The 23250-nt window shown below is 43.7% G+C and overlaps 1 protein-coding gene across 6 annotated transcripts in view; it reads right to left on the reverse strand.

The window, feature by feature from the left end:
* The window catches only part of Sox5 (SRY-box 5), a 938356-nt gene that overhangs the window by 408628 nt on the left and 506478 nt on the right, over positions 1–23250 (reverse strand). The window contains exon 5 of one of the 6 annotated variants that reach the window (XM_029478845.1): positions 16206–16295. The exons of the other annotated variants lie outside the window; for them this stretch is intronic. The gene's annotated coding sequence lies outside the window, so the exon portion shown is untranslated. The remainder of the gene's footprint in view (positions 1–16205; positions 16296–23250) is intronic. 6 annotated transcript variants of the gene reach the window in all.

Consider the following 23250-nt stretch of genomic DNA (forward strand, 5'->3'; position numbering starts at 1 on the left):
TATGCTTAGTCGATCCACAAAATTTCTCAACTGAGGGGATAAAGGCAGTCGGAATTAGAGAGGGCTAAAGAGCTTTCTATTATGTATATCTGAATGATCTCCTTACCTGTCAGATTCCCAAGAGTCTAAATGGTCAGTCAGGAAGAGGGAACAGCAAAGGAAAGAAACACTTATCTTCTTTGGCATAAACTCCTTTGAAATTCTGAAGTATAGCTGCCACTCAACAAGGCTGAAATAATGGCAGAGAAGACGATTCTAGACATCAGAGATATCCCAAAGAAAAGATGAAGAATGTTCTGTTTCCAGTTGACTAATTTAGGGACAGTTTGATCCAAACCAGTGGCGATGACAAGAGCGAAGAATTCATGGCTACATTTACCATAGCATTTCCAAGGACTCCCGGCACCTGTGCTGTTGAATATAATGCCAAATAAACAACAACTCTAATAGATAGACCCCTAGTATCAATTATTAGCCCCGTCAATCAGAGACTGAAAGCCTGCTACAATGGATCTGACAGCACTGGCTATTATGATTGTTTCCACAATGTTAGAAATATGTAAATGAAGACACTTCAAGAAGATTTTTGACACAACAGGTTTAGCGGATAGGGCCTCATTATGTCAGTCAGGGGAGTTTAGTGTTAAGGCAGCTTGAATGGACAACCACCAAGGAGAGCTTGAAGTAAATCTGAGCAATTGGTTTTTAAAGCTTCAGCACAAACTGGAGGGAACCCAAGGTTCTATGACCCTAAGATTATTTCTTTCAGGTAGCCTGTCTCTACAATTTAATATCAAGTGAAAAAGAAAATACCTTTTAGACTTTCTGGATTTCAAGGGCATGTTTTAGAAGCTCTTAATTTTGAGTTCTTGTAGATTAACTGCTAAGTTATTAAAGTGTTTCTTTCCCCAAACTAGTATTAACTAACTCATTAGAGATGCCTGCAGCCAGTCTGCAAATACAGCTCCCTGGTCAACTGTGCCTCCCAGAACAGAGGCCCTATGAGCTCACCTCCAGGAAGGAGTGGTTGACCCTACCTACAGCTTCTTGTCTTTATGGCAAATAGAACATGATGGAGATATTGTCCCGTATGAGGAGAAGTCTCACTGCCTTCACCTGGGTCTTCTGGAAGATCCTCCTCCCTCAGGAAGAGGTCAGCTGCTATGCAAGAGACTACCACATAAGGGATCGCCACAGGGGGGAGATACCAAGCCCTCCCCACTGAGAGACCCGGATACCAAGCAGCAGCTTCTGTGCTCCCAGCCCAGCAAGGCCTTGAGAGGGCTCCAGCCTGAACTCTGATTGCAGCTAGAGGCAAAAGTCCAGGTGAGACATGAGCTGAAGCAGTCAAATCATAGGAGGAGTGTGCAAATGAAGCCGTTGGGAATGATGTATTTCATTATATCCTGAAAAGCATGAATCCTGTAAGAAAAACATTACATAAAGAGAGACAGGACAGATGAGGTAGCAGCCCCTTAGCCTAAACAAGACAAACAGGCTTGCGGGTGAGCTAAAGAAGGCTGTGCCTGACTTCCAACCTAGAAAGAGAAATAACCAGCCCCTCCGATCTCTTAGAGAATTGTTCCTTAGAAATCAGCACAGATTCTAAAATAGTAGCCGTGTGAGCATGGATGGTGGGAAAGGAAGAAGCCCCAGTGGCCAGTCATATGGCCCCTTTGTTTAAAGAAATCTCATATGCACTTTCTAATAGAGAAGAAATAAAAAAGCCGGTGTCACAAGACACCAATGTGTTTTAGCTGGAAAACTGCTCAGACCATCATCCTGCTTCATCCATTCAGGACTACTTATCTGCAGAAGGCCTATGGGAACTAGTCAATTTATAAGGCAGAAAATCATGTCCATGCAGTTACATGGACAAGCATGTAGGATACATGCACACAGGGACATATGCACAGATCCACCTCATGTACACACAAATGTCCCTGGTTGTGATTTTGTAGTTCCTTTCTTGGCTTCTATTCTTGTTTTTACTTCTTCCAAATGGGGAGAGCTCACATCTATTTTGTTAACAGCTTCCGTGTAATAGGGTAACTGGAGACGCTGACGGCTCTGGCCCAAATCTAGAGCAGCCCCATTGTGGTAACAACTCCTTTGCTGCCCATTCTTCTGCTTTGCCTGCAACCTGATTCATGCCTCAGTTGACTAGAAACAGCATCTCTTCAGCACTGGAGGCCTGGGTTAATAGCCATTGCTCCTGAGCATCAATTAGACTCAAATCAACCTCAATCAGTGAGGAGCTTGACTTTGCATGAGCACACATCAACTCACCTCACATCTTGGGAAACTTCAAAAATTACATCTTAACTAGCAGTTCTAGTAGAGGGGATGACAGAACACATGAAAATCATGGAGATAAGAATGGAAGGGAAATGGGAGAGGTAACCACACAGGCCTCGTTTACAGTCCTGGTAAGTTGAAGCATAGTTTACATTCTTAGAAAATAGGAAACCTCTGTCACATCAGACATATACATTCACTGTCAGGGATAGGTATATGTATGTAAGGCAAGTGGGTAACACCATGGGACAATCGACAGACATATAATCATTAACAGTTGAGGCAAGTATGACCAAAATTAAACTTGTCTGTCTGATATAATCACATTAAATAGACAATTACTCCTACAGCTTGCTTTGGTGCCTATTAAATAGTGAGGTACACATAGAGTTTCTAAATATATAAAATTCCCTAACTCTTCATACTGTGTGAGCTTTTAATACTCTAATAATTATGTTTAAAAACTAACAAGATTTTTTCAAGCATCACCAGGAAGAATATGGATGGGAAGTTTTTAGAATATCTTAACTTAGATTATAAGTGGGTAATTCATGGGACAAGCCAAAGTTTATGTTTCTTTAAGCCACTTCCTGAAGTGGCTTTAAGCCAGGGCCACCTGAATGAAGGTAACCATTGCAGACAGAATGAAGACTCTCATATCACGTCCAAGCTGACCCACAATGCGAGGATTCACTGGATGAATTTCACCCCACTGGGCAAAAGTCACTGTGAAATTGTAGAGAAGAAACTTTACATGACTGAGAAGTTCCCTGCCTTTGATTGACACACAACTTACTTCGTATCATATGAGGAAATACTCGAGAGCTCAGCAAAGGATCCATAATTAAGTTCTTCTGAAATTAATGAACCAACATGGAAAATACTGAGATGAGTGAAAGCGTTTCAGAATCATTCCCTGAACCCTGTCATGACAAACCGATCGATCGTATCGCTTACTGAGGATGGAACTGTGACCCTCGAAGACGAAGGCTTTCTGTTCCCTTCTGCTGCCAGGTGTTCCTAAAACTCCTCTGGGAAACCTTGGGAGCAATGCTTTAGAATGAGAGATCAGCAGGTGGCACCCTCTCCATCCATTCCTATCCACGTTTCAGGGGCAGAGCATTAGAAGTTACTGCCTCCAAAGGGAGGAGGCAGAGGGTGGATGGTGGGGAGGAAGGATGAGACAAAGTCACACCGTCTGCTCAGGAAAGCATCAAGCTCACCCTGAAGCTACCAGGAAAGGAGCAGGACCCCAACCGTCTGCTAACTATGACCTACTGGTGTATGTGTGTATGTGTGTGTGTGTGTGTTTACTTTATTGTCTCTTTGTTTCTTTAAGATATATACTCTTTTCCCACCGTTCCTTCTTCCTAGAACTTCTCCCTTTTTTGTCTTACTGGGTATTTTCTTTATTTACATTTCAAGTGTTATCCCCTTTCCTAGTTTTCCCTCTGAAAATCCCCTATTCTCTTCCCCCTCCCCCTGCTCCCCAGCCCACCCACTCCCATTCCTGGTCCTGGCATTCCCCTATACTGGGGCATAGAGCCTTTCCAGGACCTAGGGCCTCCCCTCCCATTGATGACCGACTAGGCCAACCTCTGTTACGTATGCAACTAAAGTCACGAGTCCTACTATGTGTTTTCTTTGATTGGTGGCTTAGTTCCGGGGAGCTCTGGGGGGGTACTGGTTAGTTCATACTTTTGTTCCTCCTATGGGGCTGCAAACCCCTTCAGCTCCTTGGGTCCTTTCTCTAGTTCCTTCTTTGGGGACCCTGTGCTCTGTCTAATGGGTGACTATAGCATCCACTTCTGTATTAATCAGGCACTGGCAGGGCTTCTCAGGATACAGTTATATCAAGCTCCTGTCAGCAAGCTCTTGTTAGCATCTGCCATAGTGTCTGGGTTTGATGGTTGTTTATGGGATGGATCCCCAGGTGGGGCAGTTTCTGGATGGTCATGCCTTCAGTCTCTGCTCCAAACTTTGTCTCTATAGCTCCTTCCATGGGAATTTTGTTCCCCCTTCTAAGAAGCATCTACTCTTATCTCATCAGCCTCTGCAGTGTTGCAGAAAGCTAACGATCAGTGGTAAAAGACCTGTTTTACACAGAAGGAACAGACCTGTCTTGTGCCCTTTAATCCCAAACCTTCCCCAGGTATAGTGATAGGCAGCTCTCATAGAGAGGCTGAATCCCACAGAACTTTAGTCTAGTTGAGAACATGAATTAGGATTGCTAGCCGTCCACAAAGATGAGGGAAGGAGACCCTGATGTCCCCTTGGTAAGTGACCCTTAGAGCCAGAAGCCTTTCTATAAAGAAAGCTTTCCTGGGTAAGGCTGAATTTATGCCATATGAACTTCCCCATATTTCTATGTAGATTTCAGAGTTTTTCCTGGGGGATAAGAAGAGGTACAGAGGCCAAGTTCCCTAAGAGGCCAAATCAGCCTAAGAATGTTTAAACCAGTCCATTTGCATTGAAGAAGAGACCATCTTACCAGTCAAAAAAAGGAGGTCCTACAATATCTGTGTGCTCACACTGCCATGGGTTCCCTGGTCTCTAGGGAATACTGCTTGGGGTGTGACACAAATATGTTATCTGATCACATCGACCTTATGCAGTTAAAAGGTCCTAGACAAGGCTCCCCTTGCAGGTCTTCACCCCTGGATTCCGCTGCATCTTGTCCCACATGGGGTACCCATGGGCTGATGTAGAAAGAGTTCAACAAATAAAAGACCATTTGAGGGGCATAAGGTTTGGGATATGAGCCAACATTTTATTGTTGATTTTAATCCATAAAATATAATGAATAATATAACAAACTAGAATTCCATAATTCTGGTATTCTTATAGACTGCTGAGACCACTTATAAGTCCTATTTTGGTGCCCAAATAGAACAGGGAATCAAGAATGCCAATGCTCTAAGTAGCCCAACAAGAAACAAGGCATCAGGCTAGACCAGTTTTTTGTTTTGTTTTGTTTTGTTTGTTTTTGAGACAGGGTTTCTCTATGTAGCCCTGACTGTCCTGGAACTCACTCTGTAGACCAGGCTGGCCTCGAACTCAGAAATCCACCTACCTCTGCCTCCCAAGTGCTGAGATTAAAGGCGTGTGCCACCACCGCCAGGCTACACCAATTTTTAAAATGTTTGCCTATCGTGTATGAAACCCTGGGCGTGAACTCCATACTAGCATAAAACTGGGTATGTGTGGCGGTCCTCACCTGCAATCCCAGTTCTTAGAGGTAGGAGTTGGGAAGATAAAGAATCCAAGGTCCTCCTTGACTATATAGAAAGTTCATAGCCTGGGCTACATGAGATCCCATAATCTAAGATAAAGACTCCAAGGTCCTCCTTGACTATATAGAAAGTTCATAGCCTGGGCTACATGAGATCCTATAATCTAAGATAAAGAATCCAAGGTCCTCCTTGACTATATAGAAAGTTCATAGCCTGTGCTACATGAGATCCCATACTCTGATTTTTCTTCTGTTTTCAAATGAAACAGGAGAAATGGACAGCACCTTTGGCGATAACAAAGTCTGTGCCTTTGGAAGTTTAGGAACACGGTTCGGAAGGAGAACTGGGATGATATCCTCAGTCATGAGACAAGGATTCTGCAGGACGGGGTAAAAGGAACCAGAACACTGGCTTACTCTGAGCCTCTGTGGATCAGGAAGCCTCAGGAAGGTCTGCATCCCTCTCGAGGAGCCACCTTTAATCTTGAGTCATCCTGCATAGGGACACCTACTCATGAGCGTGAGCATGATGGCTGAGAAGCGATGGCAGCACCAGGTCCACAGCACTGTCCTTATCCAGGGTTCGAATATGTCAATTCCCCAGAAAATGTCCTGACTTCTCAGCCTCTTCTGGACTCTTTCTTCTCCAGAGCCCTCCACAGTCCTTTCTCTGATGCCTCCATAAAAGGAAGAGGGCAGCAGGCAGTCCCACTGCAGGGGGACAAAGCAGGGGGGAAGGCTATCTCCACAGGACTTGACATTCCAGTGCAGGTCAAAAGCATCTGGAATTGAGTCGTCAGGAGCCCCAACCCTAAGCAAGGCTAGTAGCCTGTCTGCCTTATTCATTAGAGACTCACTAAGTTTGACCACACCGAAGAAGAAAGAAAGTAGGAAAGTCTACAATAACTCGCCTGGGCAGAAATTAGACTCACAAATAGACTCCTAGAACTATCAATTATTTTACTCATTATAAAATTTTAAATCACTTAAAATTCACATTCACCATGTTTTTTGTTTTTAAACAGGAACTACCGGTGTTGAGAACCACAGACTATTGTTTCCCTTAAGTACTTTGGGGGGAGGGGATTTGGAGGTAAAACTGCTGGCTTTGTATGGTGGGGTCGTGACCTTCGGAGTTTATCTCTTTCATCTTCTCACTCTCCTGAGACCTCTAACTTACAGAGAAATCAAGCCCCTAAGCCTGGGCCAGACACAACTCAGCATTGTGGGAAGCTGGGTCTTTCCTTTCCTAGGCCTCTCCTCATTCTCTCTCTCTCTCTCTCTCTCTCTCTCTCTCTCTCTCTCCCTCTAAACAAAACAGATCTGAACTGAGCCAAGGAAACAAAAATGTATTGTTCCTCACAGATGGAAGCGAGTGTCGCCTAGGTAACCGGATTAATCTCTTTTTCTCTCCCCTTCCTCTCTTGTAGCGCGGTAATCGGTGGGCTCTTTTCACAGAAAAGCCGGCCTCAAAGCTGGGGCTCTAACTAGGTTCCTAATTAGCTGCAATTTACAATGAAGACAACATGATGAGATAATAGAAATTTGCAAAATAATGACATACCTCAGCAAAATATTCCTCCTCCTAAGAACCATTTTTATACAAAAACAATGAAGAGGGCCCTTCTGAAGCAAAGCTGGAAAATGGTGGTGTATTATACGACACAGAACATTATTGTTCGCCTCTTGTTCCCCCAATCAACAGCTTATTGTTTGGCATCTTAAATAAAAATGACTCAAATACAGGCCACATAATGATCTCCATTGCGCTAATACACTGTATATACCGAGTCGTCAGAAATGCTGTGGAGCCAATGCCAGCGGGACCGTAAAGTAGCAGGCTTGGGAAGGTCATTTACAATACAATGCAATACACATTATTACTGCTGTTAATCACATAGATCTTCCCGATGATCCCTGTCAGGAGAAAACTCTGACATTTAAAGAGAGAGAGAGAGAGAGAGAGGGGCGCACCCCAAAAGGGAGAACCTCTGGTAATGAAGTATGATAGATCACGTTTGTTTTCTTGTGGTGTTTAGCTCAAAGGAAGCAGCCTCTAGACTGTTAGCCAACAGCATTCTCTCCTGTGACATCAAAGACTCCCATTCAATGGAGGCAGAAAAGAAATCACAGTGACACAGCTCAGGGGGAGGAGCTCCTAGGAAATGACAGACCATTAGTGGTAATCTCTACCTTATGTCCAAAAGAGCAGAGCTGGAGGGAGAAAGGCCAAGGCCGCACCGTCATCAATGTCTCCATGAGGGTCCTCGCACGGCAGCTGAGCCAGGCACAGCGGCCTGGCGGACATGCAGTGGGAAATATGTAAGATTGTTCTCTCCAGGAGCAATTTGTCACTAGTGACAGGAGGGGCAGCCCCCCAGTGGATGGTGTGAATCGAAACCACTGTGTCTTCTGCAACATGGAATCCAAATAATTAAAGAGAATCCCAAGCCATGTTGCGGCTCATTCATAAATGGCAACAGATTGTCTAATCAGTGTGGGGAGAGATACAACCAAACATGATAAAGTAAGTCTACATTTGCTTATGGACTCTGAAGTGTACAGCTGCATACACTTGAGAACCAATGGCCCCAGACTTCCCCATAAATAACTACTGACTACAAACCAATTGGCCAGGGACAGAAAACACATTAATCCCTTGGTCATTTGGCCGCTAGCAACAAGGCAACTCAATCCTCTCACAGAGTAACCAGAAGGTAAGAAGTGGCACAGATTAAAGGAGGTGCCAAATGGGCTCTAATGACTTTGGAAGAAAATTTGTTGTATTTGGTAATAACATTTGCAGAAATGAAAAGGAAGGAGGGAAAAGGCAGGTGGGCCATCTGGGTGCATCACCACCCCAAAGAGTTTGGCGTGTGCCTTTTGGAAACGTGGGGTTGTGTAGAGCTGTCAACCTTTTCCAAAGACTGGAAAAGAGCAAATGAATCCAAGCCAGAAGAGAAAGACAGCAAAGCCATGTGACCTGCCTCAAAAAGCCAAGGGTATTTGCTCATAAATAATTGGGTTTCTGCTTCTAGATTTTCCACAGATTTGACATTTACAGTAAAATGGGAATCTCCTCATCAAACACGGGTTACTTTTGAGTTTTGTGTAATCCTTACAAGAAATGTTCTCATCCTATAACTCACTAGATGACTCAATAAAATCATCTTGATGGAAATAACAAAATGTGTTGAAGGGCGAGATGAGTGGGCACCGTGTTGGGAAGAGCGTTTGACTTTGAGATGTAATCTGGCCTCCCCTAGCTTCTGTTTCCATTTCCTTCCCTTGTCAATAATTCAGTTTACCTTTTTGTTTGACTGAGGAGTTTCTCAGAGCAAGGTATCAGGAATATCGACTGTTCTTTAGCCTTTTTCACTTTTTGCCAGAACCCCCATCCTGAACCAACTGCATAGCCTGTCTCTTCTGCTAATCCACCCTGGGCGGCTGAGCACAGCTGGGAGTCTCTGCCCCACCCATACCCCAGCTGCCAGCACCACCCAAGAGCCCCTGTGGTCCTTTCTCCCTCTGCTCAGTCTCTCATGGCAGCACCATATAATCACTGCTTTCTTTTGCCAGCATCCCTATCGCTTTCAGATGCCCTCCCTCCCTCCTCCTGCATCTGCTCACATCTCAAGCAGTCTTCCTTGCAACATAACATCCCTGCTGGGCCAGAGGACATGCCTCTATCTCTGCCTGGAGCTAACTCTCCAATAATGGGTAGGATCTGGTAGGGTCCCCTCTGCTCTGATGAACTCAAGACTCACCTCATCATTTCCCTCCCACAAACCTCCTGCTCCTGCTCATTAGCCTGCATTCCCATGTTCAAACCTTTCTGTTCCTGTCAGTCTTCAATTATGCTGCCAACTCTCTGAACCTACATTCTCACTGGTCATCTCTCTCTCTCTCTCTCTCTCTCTCTCTCTCTCTCTCTCTCTCNNNNCACACACACACACACACACACACACACACACACACACATTTACACAACACTACAAGCTCAAAAGCAGCCTCCCTCCATGTTTGATGCTCCACAATTCTGATTGTCTGAGAGTCACACAGTCTGCATGCCTGTCAATCAGACTCTTGCTCCTACCTACAATGGAAGGACTAGAACAATGCACATTAAGAAGCAAGAGGTAGCTTTGCTTTCTCCTGGAACCTTGCCACCACTGGAAAGGAAAAGGAAACATCGGAGCCACATGATAATTTAACTAAAGAGCTCTTCCCTGACCTGAGGGGTCCTGACTCCCCATTCAGGATCTTATTCTTGGTAGAAGGCCCTCTTTTGTGGATGATTCTGACAGATCCAAAAATTTGGCTGTGGGATTTCACCTCCTAGAAATGTCAGAGAAGCTCTCCTCAGGAAGTCTCAGCAACACGCTGTGAACAAGGATGACACCACAAACCACGCTAACGTAGAAAAGGAAACATCTCATGGGCCTCAACCACAGACAAAAAACTACAAGCAACTAAGAGATGCTGAGAGAAAGAGGAAGAGCTCCACGTGGGTATCCCTGCAACCATAGACTCATGCAGCGTTACACAGACTGAAGCAGACTGGATTTATAGACATAGGAATATACATGCATGTATGTACTCTCCACACACACACATATACCACACAAACACACACAAACACAAATCAATTAAAGAAATACAGGCCATGATTCTGAGATCAAAGCTGGTGCACAGGAAGGGACGGGGAGAAGAAATGGGAGAAAATGATATAATTGTATTTTAATTTCAAGAAATAAAAGGACAAAAATTCACATGATGATAGGACATGGAACAACTGTGACAGGAAACAGCAGTGGCTGTAAACTAAAATGCTTGCCATCCTCAAGTCCATGGGTGGTATAGCAACTGCCTACCCACTGAAGGTCTAGCAGATCTCGGGCAGGGAAGTAAGCTAGTCACCAAACCTTGACCTTGACATAGGCGTGTAAGCATGGGAGACAAAAACTATCCTCCAGCTTGCGTGGCTCAGCATCTTGCTGTTGCTTGTTATCATTTCTCTATTTGACTGTGTTTATGAGACTCTGCATTTCTGCCCATACCTAACCTTACACATGCAGTGAAGACTCCGCTTCTGAGCTTCTGAGCATCTGAGGAGAAGACCCACCCTTACGAGGTCACTTCAAATGTGGTCTCAAGTCTGTCCCGTGGCTCCCGTTACTAAGCTTGTGCTTAGCAACTCCGTAAGTCAGAATAAAATTTCACAGAACATCATTTGATCTAGATCTGAGCACAGGCCTCCTAAAATATGAGAAGCAGTTGAGAGAAGAGGCAATTCAAAACTTATTCCAAAAAGTTCTTCCTGGAAGCTCTCACCCTTAGATAGGCCAGACTCCTCAGTGATCTTTCAGCAGGCAAGTCCCTTAGGACAAAGTAGAAGATACAACAGTGTGGTCACGGGTCCAGGATTCACATGTGCCCTGGTTAGTTCTTAATGACTTGAGCAATCAATGATGAAAAATCTGATGGAAGGCCTCAGAATGCAAAGGAGCTTTGACATAGGACCCAACACTCACCAACTTTCCAGGCCCAATGAAAATACGAGGTATACTTTAATAAGTAATGAAATTGTAGCTTGGACAATTGGTAGGAACCAATCCTAACCTGAGTTTCTCTGCCCCCAGAATCAAAACAAGCAGCAGCCACAGAGGTCTTCCCCCGGCCTGGCCTCAATGTTCAGACAGTGCTTTTTATTTAAAGGAAGAAAACAATTAAGTAAAACCTTGAAGTAATCTGCGTCTGCCTGCTTGGCCTCTTCATCCCTCAATGTGTGGTTGGTAAGTGTGGCAATCAGGGTGAAGGCCTGCTATCATTCGGCCTTAATTAAAAAAGACACAGGCAGTGGAGCCCTGAATTAGAAACGTAGTATGCACTACTCCTGATTAATTCGAGGCTCATGTTGGATTAATAATTCCAAACAAAGAACAAAAGGAAATTGTTATGCGAATTGCAGCCCTCCCAGGCCAGACAAAGGTCAAATAACAGGATTTCAATTTCATCCGGAGCTGCTTAATCAACTCCCTCGGAAGGAAGACCATATGTAGCTCTGAGGGCCATCATTGTACTCCTCTTGTCGCCGGACCTGAGAGGCGCACAGTCATCCTCTCAGGCCATTCTCAATTGCTTCTCTTCTTTCTCCTCCAACATGACAAAAGCGTTATTATTACCAGGGATTAAAGAAGATGAGATCTGCCCTGCAGAAAACAGCTCAACAACTGCTGGCTTATGGTGTGCGCTGGACACCGCTGGCACCAAGCCCACAGACCTTGCTCTCTGTCCCAAGAAGTGTCTGTGCGAGCAAGTGACAGGGTAAGGACCCACCCAATGATATCACAAGGTCACTGGGAAGGTGATGAGATAAGACAGAGATGAGGGAGAGTCACATCTGCCTGTGAAAGGGAAGTTGAGGGAGGGTACAACCCATCAGATTTCTGCTTTCAAAACATAAGACTGCCTGCATGGCCATGTGAGATGTTTTGCCATGAAGGTCCGGGCTTCCAGACACCACAGGGTCCCCCATTCCTTCCCAGGAAGCTCTATTTCCTTCTACCTTGGGGCTTTCTTCTCTTTCCAAGCCCCAAGTGCTGATGTAGCCTGCGAATAGGAGTGTCTCTCTAGCAGGTAAGACACAAATGTCTGGACAACAGACTTGTAAAGGACACACAAACCTTCCTCATCCTGCCAATGCTGAGATGCTACCAACTGCACCGTCTGAGGAGCATGGTAACCCATCCTCCGCAGTGAGACGTGTGCCCTTAATGACATTTCAGTCATTTGGGTTTCTCTTCAAAGCAAAGCAAAAACAAAACAAAAAACAAAACAAAAAACAATAACAACAACGAAAAACAGTTTTTAGATCTCGATGGGCAAATTCTAAGACTTGTTTTTCCCCCTCCTGTTTTAATGCAGCAATGATAAGTATTACTTATGTCTGGCGTGACTCACTGGAGTACATAATGGGGTGTTGCATACCAACGGAGGTCCAGACCCCAGTGAGCATGGACTGCTAGATTTACACCATCCAAACTGATAAACCGTACTTCAGCCTCAGATGTTTCCATACAACACAAGAAAAGCAACCGCTTTCAAAGGGTCTCCACTTAGTCGTGGGAATTTGCTCTGTGAAATCCCACGGTGCCTTGTAAGGGCTTTTCATGTTGAATTCATTTGTTCGGGGAAATCATGGTATTCATCCATCCGTTTATCTTGTTGTAAACAGGCATTTACTGAAGGCCCACTGTGTGTGGTACACAGATCAAGTCACTGGTGATCCAAGGTTGACTGAAAGGTGACAGCATTCTTGTGGTTGGTATAGCCCAGGCCAAGATACAGAAAGCAATCACAAAATGCATGGCTCTGTGAGACTCTAACACCATAAAAGAAAAAAAAAAAAATGTCCTGGCCTGATACCAAGATTGACCCTTTAAAGGAGCTGGGAGGACCACTCAGAGGCAGGAAGGCTTTTCTTCTCAAGCAGAAAGTCAGAACATGACTCGAACTTACTGCAAAGAGCAACACAGGCCAAGAGCCTCTTAGGAGTTGAGCAGGCTGCCACAAGCTAACGGTTGAGGAAGGCATGTGACCAGAAAGCTTACTTGACTGGGGAGAGAGCAACACAAGGGGGACCAAGAGGGTCACGTGGATCATCGGGCATAGAAGCCACTGTATAACCCATGTCTGGGAGCCTGGTGCCATCCAAAGAGACAGCCAGGAATCCTCTGCAGCCGTGTGTGGACATGGTCGTGATATAATCGAGGTGTGAGCTCATTCTAATTTAACCTCTATTCTACAAATATCTGTAGTGGTTGACAGTTGGTCACCATTGTCCTTTCCCAGTACTGGACACAATGCTTTGAATAGTAGGGAAACACTTCTGTCTTCAGCATTGATGGGGTCATTTCGGCTGGTGTCATTGCCCCAAGGTTTCTTGTTTCCTAGAAGTTTGGTGGGAGAGGACCCTCTGAGCTGGAGACGAGCTGTATCTTAATGAATGATGTTTTTAGATAAATTAAATGCAAAAACATCTTACTGTCACACTGGAAGGTGACAGTCACCACCCAGGAGGATCCAGGAGGACCCAATACCTCAACAATACCAGTAAGCTTGTGTTTAGAACTAGCATGTGGCTCCTCTGTGGACTGAGTGAATTCTCAAAGGGCAATAGTGATGCTTGCCTTCTGAAACACTCAAACAGGTAAAGACTTGGCCATTTCCAAATTAAATCCCCTATCTTCCTATCTGACATCAAGACTGTGGGGCTTCAACATACTATGGATTCTAACCAGTTACAAGTGTGAATTTCAGTGCTCAGGTAGGATAGCTTCATGGGTGGGTGCTAGGTTCCCTACACAGCAAGCAGCTGTCTAAGAGGAAACACACTCTCGAGAAACATGGCCAAGACATTGGCTCCATGACTACTCTTGGATGGCTTTTCAGAGTTTTTTTCTTAAAACTGCTATATTTCCCTTACATAATCTGTATATTTAAGACAAACTTCAGAAAATGCATGGAAGTTTAACCAAATTCCAGATTTTAAAAACATGCCCCTTTACCACACACACACACAAACACACACACACACACACACACACACACACAAAGGCTTATGGAGTCTAACTGGGATGAGAAATATTTATCTTCTTGCAAAACTTACTGACTTACTTTGTTTGCAAATCATATGCAACAAAATAAGCGAGAAAATGAAATACCCTACTAATATTTACCAAGGATATATGTATGGAAAAAAGTTGAGATCATTTCAAATATTTTCCTTGAAAATGTCATGGAACGCTTATAAAAGTAACTCTATTAGTCAAAACATCAACTGTAGCTGGGTGTAGTGGCACACACCTCTAATCCCAGCACTTGAGAGGCAGATGCACGTGGATTTCGATGAGTTCTAGACAGGCTGCTATTTCTCCACAGTTCTATATATATATAAAATCTAAGATATACAAATGAGAAGAACCATCTGATATTTGTGTTTGTAAGGCTGATTTAATTCATGTAATATCATAATTATAGTACTCATTAAATATATTAAATATCTATATATTCCTTAGGAAATAAAGGCAAGCTGGCCGTAAGTTCCAAGGCTACACAGTGAGTTCAAGACTAGCCCGAGATACATGAGACACTGTTTTGAGAAGAAAAGAACTTCATACTTTTCCTGTACTGTGAAGATCATTCAAGGCTGGAAGTTGTACCTACTTTGCTTATCATGCAGAGCTCAGCACTCGCCCCAGGGATTGGCAGGGGCAGATGTGTCCGCGTGGATACAACAGGATAACAAGAGTGGTGGATCTGAATTCGAAAGTAGTCATGTGCCAAATAGGTAAATCAGACATTAAGCTAAGAACTGAACAGTGGGAAAAGTCCATGCTGACTATCGCATAGGGCAAGCAGAGAGAGGCATCGCCCTTCAGCCACTTGCTGGCACAATCGGCAGATTGACTTAAAACTTGAATGTCAGACTCTGAGAAGTTGCTACAATCCCTGGATTAGTCCAGAATGATAACCAAGAGATCTGCTGTATTAAATCATGACAATAAAAGTTAAATCTCCTCATCTTTTGCTGGATTACATGTAGAGCCCAGACCAGAGCGCCTTAAGTGAATAATAATGACTATAGACTAATGTCTGAATCGCATTGGAAAGAATATGCATTTGTAAGGTCCCTTTGGAATGACATCATTACAATTTCAGCCACACTAATTAGCAGCAGAAATTTACTTCATGTTAGTCAATGGGTTTCAAATATGTCTTATATCTATCACTAAAACAAGTAAGAGAAAAGACACCCCACACAGATGCAAGAATGTTTAGTGTCTCGGTCTATGTATCAGTTGATATTATGTAGAAGTAAAATCAATTCTATTTAAAAATAAATAAGCACATTTATTTTTGTGAGTGACAATGGTATCTAGCTGCTCTCATATACGGGAGATACAAGGGGGAAAATCAAAGTATGCTTTCCCCTGCAGAGTGCCGGCATTCTTAATTGAAGATTTATGCTGTTTATTATTGATTATATTGCTCACAGACTGATCATAATGCCTTTAAAACCAACAGAAAGCCTCATCGGCTTCGTAACACATTTAGTGTAACTTAATGGAATATTTACTCAGAGCCATGGATCCTCAAATACTTTTTCTGTTTTTAAATAAAACTGCATTTGAACCCAGTTTTGCCTGATTAGTGCATACCTCTTGAATTGAGCTGAGCTAACTGCATTTATTTTTTAAAATGTTCATTGCTGTCTTCTAATATCCCATTTTAATCTCCTATGCTTTTAAAGTCTTAAATAAAGAAGGAAATGCAGAGGGACCTTAGCATTCAGGATATACCAATTGATAATTGTCTTCTTTTCAAAAGGGAGAAGACAGTCCATTATGAGTGTTCTGGTTTAGTAGAGTTGGCTGATTCTATTTAATTAAATATTTGAGAGCAAATTTCATCTTTAAGGACCTTTTCATGACTCACCTCTCTTCTGCTGACTTTAGGGGACTGATATTGCAGGTCACACCATCTAAACTTTTAATGTTTAAACTGTTTCTTCCTTCCCTTTCTCTTTTAATATTGGAAATTTCCAAGTGGGGATTTACAAACTGGAAGCTAATGTTTTACATTGATTATTTGGAAATTTAACACAATGCACCTTGATCGCCTTGTCTTTCCTGTCCTCCCAGGTCCGCCACTTCGACCCTTTGTCCTCCCAGGTCCGTCACCCCGACCCTTGTATCATCCCCTAAAACAAAGGAAGAAGAAATAAAACTCAACAAGTCCAATTTATGTTGCCCATATACTCACCAGAGCATGGCCAAACCTCTGCAACCAGTCCCTTAAACAAAACTAAGTCCTTCCACCTCAGCCAGAGCCATCAATTGTGGAAAGCTAACTTCAGCATCTTTATCACAATTTTTAAGAGTTTTCTTCAATGGCTTCCTGGCTAGACTGTTTCTTGGGAAGGAGGACTTACAGGAGCCTTCTGTGTCTCTCATTCTTAACTATGAGTCTGCAGTCATCATTACTACTGCAAAAGAAGCTGCCTCGCCCTTTGTAGTCAGGGGCAGCACAAGCCATGGACTTCCACATGATTTCTGGGTACAGCATAGGCCACAGACATCAACATAGCCACATGGACTATGGACATCTCCATGGCCCCTGACCACAGCAGGGCCATGGGTACCAACATGCCCCTGGCAGTTGAACAGACACAAACATCACTGTGGCCTTTGAGGGCAGCCAGGCCATTCACATCAACTTGGAAACATGACCCATGGACATCAACATTGGGAAGTCAAGTGTTGAGAGGTCCGGAATCCTATTAAGAATCTGGGATGATGGTTCAGTCATAGGAACACTTGCTACACTAGCATAAAGATGTAAATTCAGTCCCAAGCATCCACATAGATATCTTGGCCTGCAATCCTGGCAGTGTTGGGCAGAGGCAAGAAGATGCCTGAGAGAGTTCTTGACTTTCAGTTCTGTGAGAGGCCCTGGATGGGAAATAAAGGCAGAGAGTGGTTGAAGAAGACACTTGATGAGGTCTCCAGCCCCCCCCACACACACACATACAAACATGTATACACACACACACACACACACACTCACACACACACACACACTCACTCACACCCACTCACACACTCACACGCACACACTCACACACTCACACACACGCACACACACACACGCACACACACACACAAACCTGTATACACACATACATGGAGAGATACACAGATAAGAATGTTCAAGGAGCTTGTCAAAATTTAAAATGCTTCTATGACTCAAAATGTTAAAATCAAAGCAGAGCAAAATAAATTTAGATCTTTCAAGACAATGAGAAATTAATGTAACTATGTCTTCAAAAAGTCTGAAACTTATTTTTGTCACAATTTTTTATCTTAATGTATCATTTTTTCCATATTTTACCCATGCACAGTGCTGTTCACACTGCCGGGGGTCAGATGACTGCTTCTGAGTACAACACGGACTTTGACCACATTCAGCGCTTCCATCCTCTTTCATTTCCTCCCTCCTCACTTTCTAATTTCTTTCCTTTTTATTTTTTCCCAAACTCTGTCATGATTCTAATACAAGATGGGGCAAAAGAGTCATAAGGCTTCACTTCAGATATACTACCCTAGAATTACAAGTGAGATCTCCAGCAGCCTTCGAGAATGCTTGGCTAGAGAATGAATGATTCCACGCATCATTTACTAAATTACATTTTCAAGATTAGTGGTGTCTAAGTTTTGTGAATATTATCTTGTGTAAGGACATGGATATTTTACCTTCATATAGGTCTATTATAATATGGAGGCCTGGTGCCCGTACAGTCCAGAAGAGGGCATTGTATGTCTTAGAACTGGCGTTACAGATGGTTGTGAGCTAACATGTGAGTGCTAGACATCAAATCCCTCAGAAGAGCAGCCAGTGCTCTTAACTGCTGAGCCATCTCTTTAGCCCCATTGTATCTAACTTATAAAAAGTACAATGAAATGTAAAAGATGACCCCAAAGTGAAGTTCTTTTAAGGTATCAACTCAGACACCAAATGAGAAACAATGCCTAAAGCTCACAGGCTTTCCATGGTAACCCAACTCATGGGGCCCCTGTGAAAGTTTCAGTTTGCTACAGCATCAGAAAACTCCATTTGGAGGACCAGAAGCTTCAAAGCTGGATCTCACCGGCCTTCTGAAATAACCTACGTGCAAATTAGAGGCAGCTGAGCATATTATGAGATGGCAATGGAGACTCTCTAGAAACAGAAATTCTTGTGACTTTGTATAATCTCTCAAGAGTTTGGATAATAAAACCTAGCCTGCAGAAAGTTTAACAACAAATAAAACATATGAATCAGTTAAGTTCCAGGGCCCAGAGTAAGCACTCTTTGCTGATAGTGGAAGTACCACTCACTGAATGGGGAGCATGCTGGACAGACAGATCCCTAACAGGAAAGCACAAATGCTAGAGAGAAATCTTCTGTTTTCAATCATGGGGCACTTGTGATCTGAAGACCTTGTTTATGAAGCATGGAAGACGGCTCAGCCAGAGACTGTCTGCTGCACAAGAGCGGGGACTGGGTTCAGATCCCCAAACCCACATAAAAGCCCAGTGGAGATGGCAGCCACTTGTAACCCCAACACCTGGGAGTCGTAGAGCATCTGACTAGCCAGACTTGTCTAAATGTTGGGCTCAAAGAGAGTCCCTACCTCAGTGTACAAAAGGGATGGGTAGCTCAGGAAAGACCTGGTCAATCTCAGACCTTCACAAAGTAGGTACATACACATGAACCTGCACACATATGAACACTCACACAAATACATGCATGACACGTACATGCAAATGCAAAAACAAAACCAAGTCTCTCTCTCTCTCTCTCTCTCTCTCTCTCTCTCTCTCTCTCTCTCTCTCTCATGTGTGTGTGTGTGTGTGTGTGTGTGTGTGTGTGTGTGTGTTTGCGAAGGCCAGAGATTGAATCCAAATTATAGTCTTCAATCCCGGTCCACCTTATTTTCTGAACAGGTCTATATTGAGCCAGAAGCCCATCCATTTGGCCAGGCTGGCTGCTGTCTTGTCTGGTAAGCACCAGGACCCTCCGGTCTCCACCTCTGCAGCACTGGAGAAACAAGCCCAAGCCACCACACCTACCTCCAAAATGGAAGATGGGGATTTGAACTCATGTTCTCATGGTTATATAATGCACACACCACCAACTGCCACATGTACCCTTCCCTGAAGATTGTTTTCTTAGAGGTCACACATACAATTTTTAAAGCTCTGTCGTCTATGTCTTAAACTTAGTCTCTAACTTTGTGTTATCAAATCCCAGATAGCCCTACTTTGATAACACAGTACATTTTCATTTCCTCTCATAAAGAAAGTGAAACATCTCCACCATTGACAGTCACCAACAAAGTCTCAGTGCTTTGAAGAGAACAAAGAGTCCCATTCATAGCCCAGAGCAGGACTGAACTGGAAGGCGGTTCATCTTCCTCAAGTCCCCAGCCACCCGTGTCTCTAACACAATACACCTGGAAACAAAGACGGCTTAGGAAGCTTTCAAACGGATCTCCTAGCTGTTCTCCTCTGGATGCCTCGCCCTGCTGTCCCTCCTGGCCACACATCTGGTGACCATGTGTGGCGGGCGACACTAATGAAGACTTTCCTGAGCGAGCCGCAATTAGCTCTGACTGCCTGGAAGCTTCGCTGGGCTGTAGCAGAGGAAAGGATGGAGATAGCAAACTGGTGTGGGGGGACAAAGGGGACCTCTTTCCCTTCTCAAAGCTGAACTTTCCCAGGCCCCTGGGAGTCCCACAACCACTGCAGGGAAGGAATGTTTTCTAAGGTGTAAGTTAGTCATCCTATCCTCCAAAGGAGAATTTACCGGAGTTGATTGAATGCAACAGGCAAGCAGCAGCTATGCCATAACTTTGGAACAATGGAGAATTGTTCAACAGCAGCCGCTCCCCCCACCGCGCCCCGGCTGGCCTGCGAGTTATATTTCCCTAACAGTTTATATGCTTTAATACAATAAATTGGTCTGTTTTTCTGTTTGATGGATTGGAGGGCACCAGGGAAGGAAATAAACTGTACACAATTAGGCTGTCTCAAAAATACATACTTTTGTTTATTCTAGGTCTCTTCCCCCTCTCAATCAAGCTGCTAATACAACTGTTTTAAGTTTCAACAACAACCATATTAACTGCGGGTCTCCACATGAAACAGAAGTGCCAAGACCCAGAGTCTGTCTCCTGACCTTACAAGCTCAGCCTCCCAAATCCTGCTTTACACGTCTGTCTGATGAAAGCACGACCATTTGTTTTCCGTGTACTCTGGTTGCATCATACTATGAACACGGTACGTGCTTGCTCCATATCGGATACCAGTAATAAATGTCTTTGACAGAATATTATCAGGAACTCTGAGGGTAAAAGCACAGAGCTTTTTCGTGGTTATCTCCTTTAATCTCTATCTATGTTTAGTTTCAACAATTCAAGCCTCAGTACGTGAATTTCGTCAGTAAAAGTTATTGATGACAGCAAGCCTAGCTCACACTTGGATGCTTCAACAATCTCAATACACAGTTACATATGGACGCTCACAACCCAGCAGGTACAGAGACCATCGGTTAAACAAAGAGAAAAGTGATTCTGGAGGCTGAGCCTGGTCGCTGCTCCTAGACTAGATGGAAGGCTTCCCGCGCCTCTGCTGGGTGGAATGGAAGGTTCTATTTTCTCTAGGGTAATGGGCCTCTCTGTGATCACTCTCCCGGGACCTCAGCTGCCTCCCTGGGCTGTCTTCCTTGAGTTCCTGCAAGCCTCTGCTAACATCCAGGAGGCCCTCAGGACTCTGGAGGCAAGAGAGCTCCCTGGTTTGAGACAGGTCTTAGTGGCCCTGACTGAACTTACACATAGTGACCGCTTCAGTCCCAGGCTTAAATGAACCTCGCCAAGACAACAAAAAAACAAAAACCAACCTAACTGGTCACTAGGGTTATTACAGTGCACCCACCAAGCCAAGCAGCTCCTTATACAAAATAAATACAGAACCAAGGAATCAGCATAGAGAAACGGTGTGGGGCCGTTCCCTCCTTTAAAAGAAACCAAAACTGACAACATTACATACAGGAAGGAAGTGTGGCTATGGATAAGAGGCAGTGAGTACATTAGATTATAAATAAATCGTAGCTCATGGTGTCAACGGGACACAAGGGCGAAGAATCTCTTAATAAGAGAACAAAAAGGGGATCTTGCTGATCATATATACTTGAAACGCATTTTGACACTACACAAAATAATAAAGTGACTATATTCACAGTATTCACAAAATTTATAAAACTCTATTGGTCTTTTCCAAATTCCTTCCCCCTTAATAATTGCAAAATGTGAATGGCTTGGCTGCCTGGTCCCCAAGTCTTCAGGTTGCACAAAGCTTAGTCCCAAGCAGCAGAGCTTTGCATCTGGCCCAGGAGGCTGCCTGGTGTATCTCAAAACTAAAACCATCTTCCCAGTGTTGGTAGAGAATCTGTCTGTCTGTCTTAGTTTTATGTCAGGGATAGATTGGGGATTGGGAAAGCAGTTTACCACATAGAACTCCTTTCTCTAAAACTAAAATATTGAGGGGCTGGAGAGGTGGCTCAGTGAGTAAGAGAACTCGCTGTTTTACAAGCACCTGGGTTACGGTTCCCAGCACACACATCGCAGCTCTTAACCACCTGCATCTCCAGCTCCACAGGATCAGTGCCCTCTTCTGGTCTCCTCAGATACTCTACACACATGTGCTGTTCTTACATACATGCAGGCAAGCTCTCATACACATAAAAATAAATCTTTAAAAATTTAAAGCATGTGACTCAGATTCATCTGTTGCAGAATTTCAGTCTAACTCCAAATTCGGCCTAAGTTAGCTGCAGCATAGATTCTCTTTCTAGTGACGTCATCCCACCATTCAGTTTTCATTTATTTATATGAATGGAAAATTAACTTTAGCATTGATGGCAGTTGGGGCTGCGCCAGTTATTGACCATCAACTCCTGGGTTTACGGAGGGGTTAGCTCAGTGTAATTTGTAATTATTGTCAGTAGATAACCTTCCACTACACATACCTAACCTGGTGTGGCCTTCCCTGATGGTCCTACTATGCCTGACAAAATATTTTAAAAACCCCAAGACACGTAAAGAGTAATGTTTATAGTGACGAGGATTTCTGATTCTATGAAATGGACACAGAGGGGAGTCTATATTTATGTGTACAAATAGTCTTTATATGTGAACTTGACATTTTTACTGAGTTGAGAAAGAAGCCACAGAGAAATGCAGCCAAGCAACCCGTGGTCCAATCCTCACCAACATCAGTTTGCAGGCCCTGGTCCCTACCGTCCACTCTTCCATGGCCAAGGAGACAGTTTCACTAAACTATCAAGCCAGTGATGTACTATGCACACATCTCCACCCTCGGTATTTCAGGAAAGCAATGGGAGAGATTAAAAAGTAAAGCAATAAAATACCCACGCCATGGGTAAGGGCGCTGGAAGTCAGTGAATGCTGGGAACCATAGGAAAGGGTCTGATGATAAAGAAGTTTTATTATCATAGATGCAGATGTTTAAATGAGTGCACACATTCCTCTCCTATCTCGCTTAAGCTCAGCAGGATAACATAAGTCTTCACAGGCATGTTATCAATGTAGAAGCAATAAAAAAGTCACCCTCTTATGAATTACTATTTACAGTATTTCACAAGAATGGCATTCACACCATCCAAATGAGCATGGCTGTTTCTTTCCATTGAAGGGTACCATGGACACTTCGTAGGTTAGCGTTAGCCACAGAGGGGAGGGGAGGAGAGAGAGGAAAACATTTTCGAACATTTGAACTCTCTCTGACCCCTGTACGTTATTTAAGTATGCACTTAAGACAATTCAAATAAATAACACACATACATACATACATAGAAAGCAGATATCTAGATGGCTAGAGAGAGTGAATCCAGATAAAGTGATGGGTTCATGACCAGAGATGAACCATCTTGAAATCTGTTTCTTGGATAAGCACAAGGAGAAATCCCATTAGGAAGGAATGTTCCATGACTCCAATCAATAATTCTGGAAGCTAGAGTATAGATTTGCTGTAACCCAGCCATGGCAAGCAGAATTGAGTGATGAGAGAAAGAAAGAGAGAGAGAGAGGGGAGAGA

Source organism: Mus caroli, chromosome 6 (genome assembly GCF_900094665.2).
Source record: "Mus caroli chromosome 6, CAROLI_EIJ_v1.1, whole genome shotgun sequence".
NCBI lineage: Eukaryota > Metazoa > Chordata > Mammalia > Rodentia > Muridae > Mus > Mus caroli.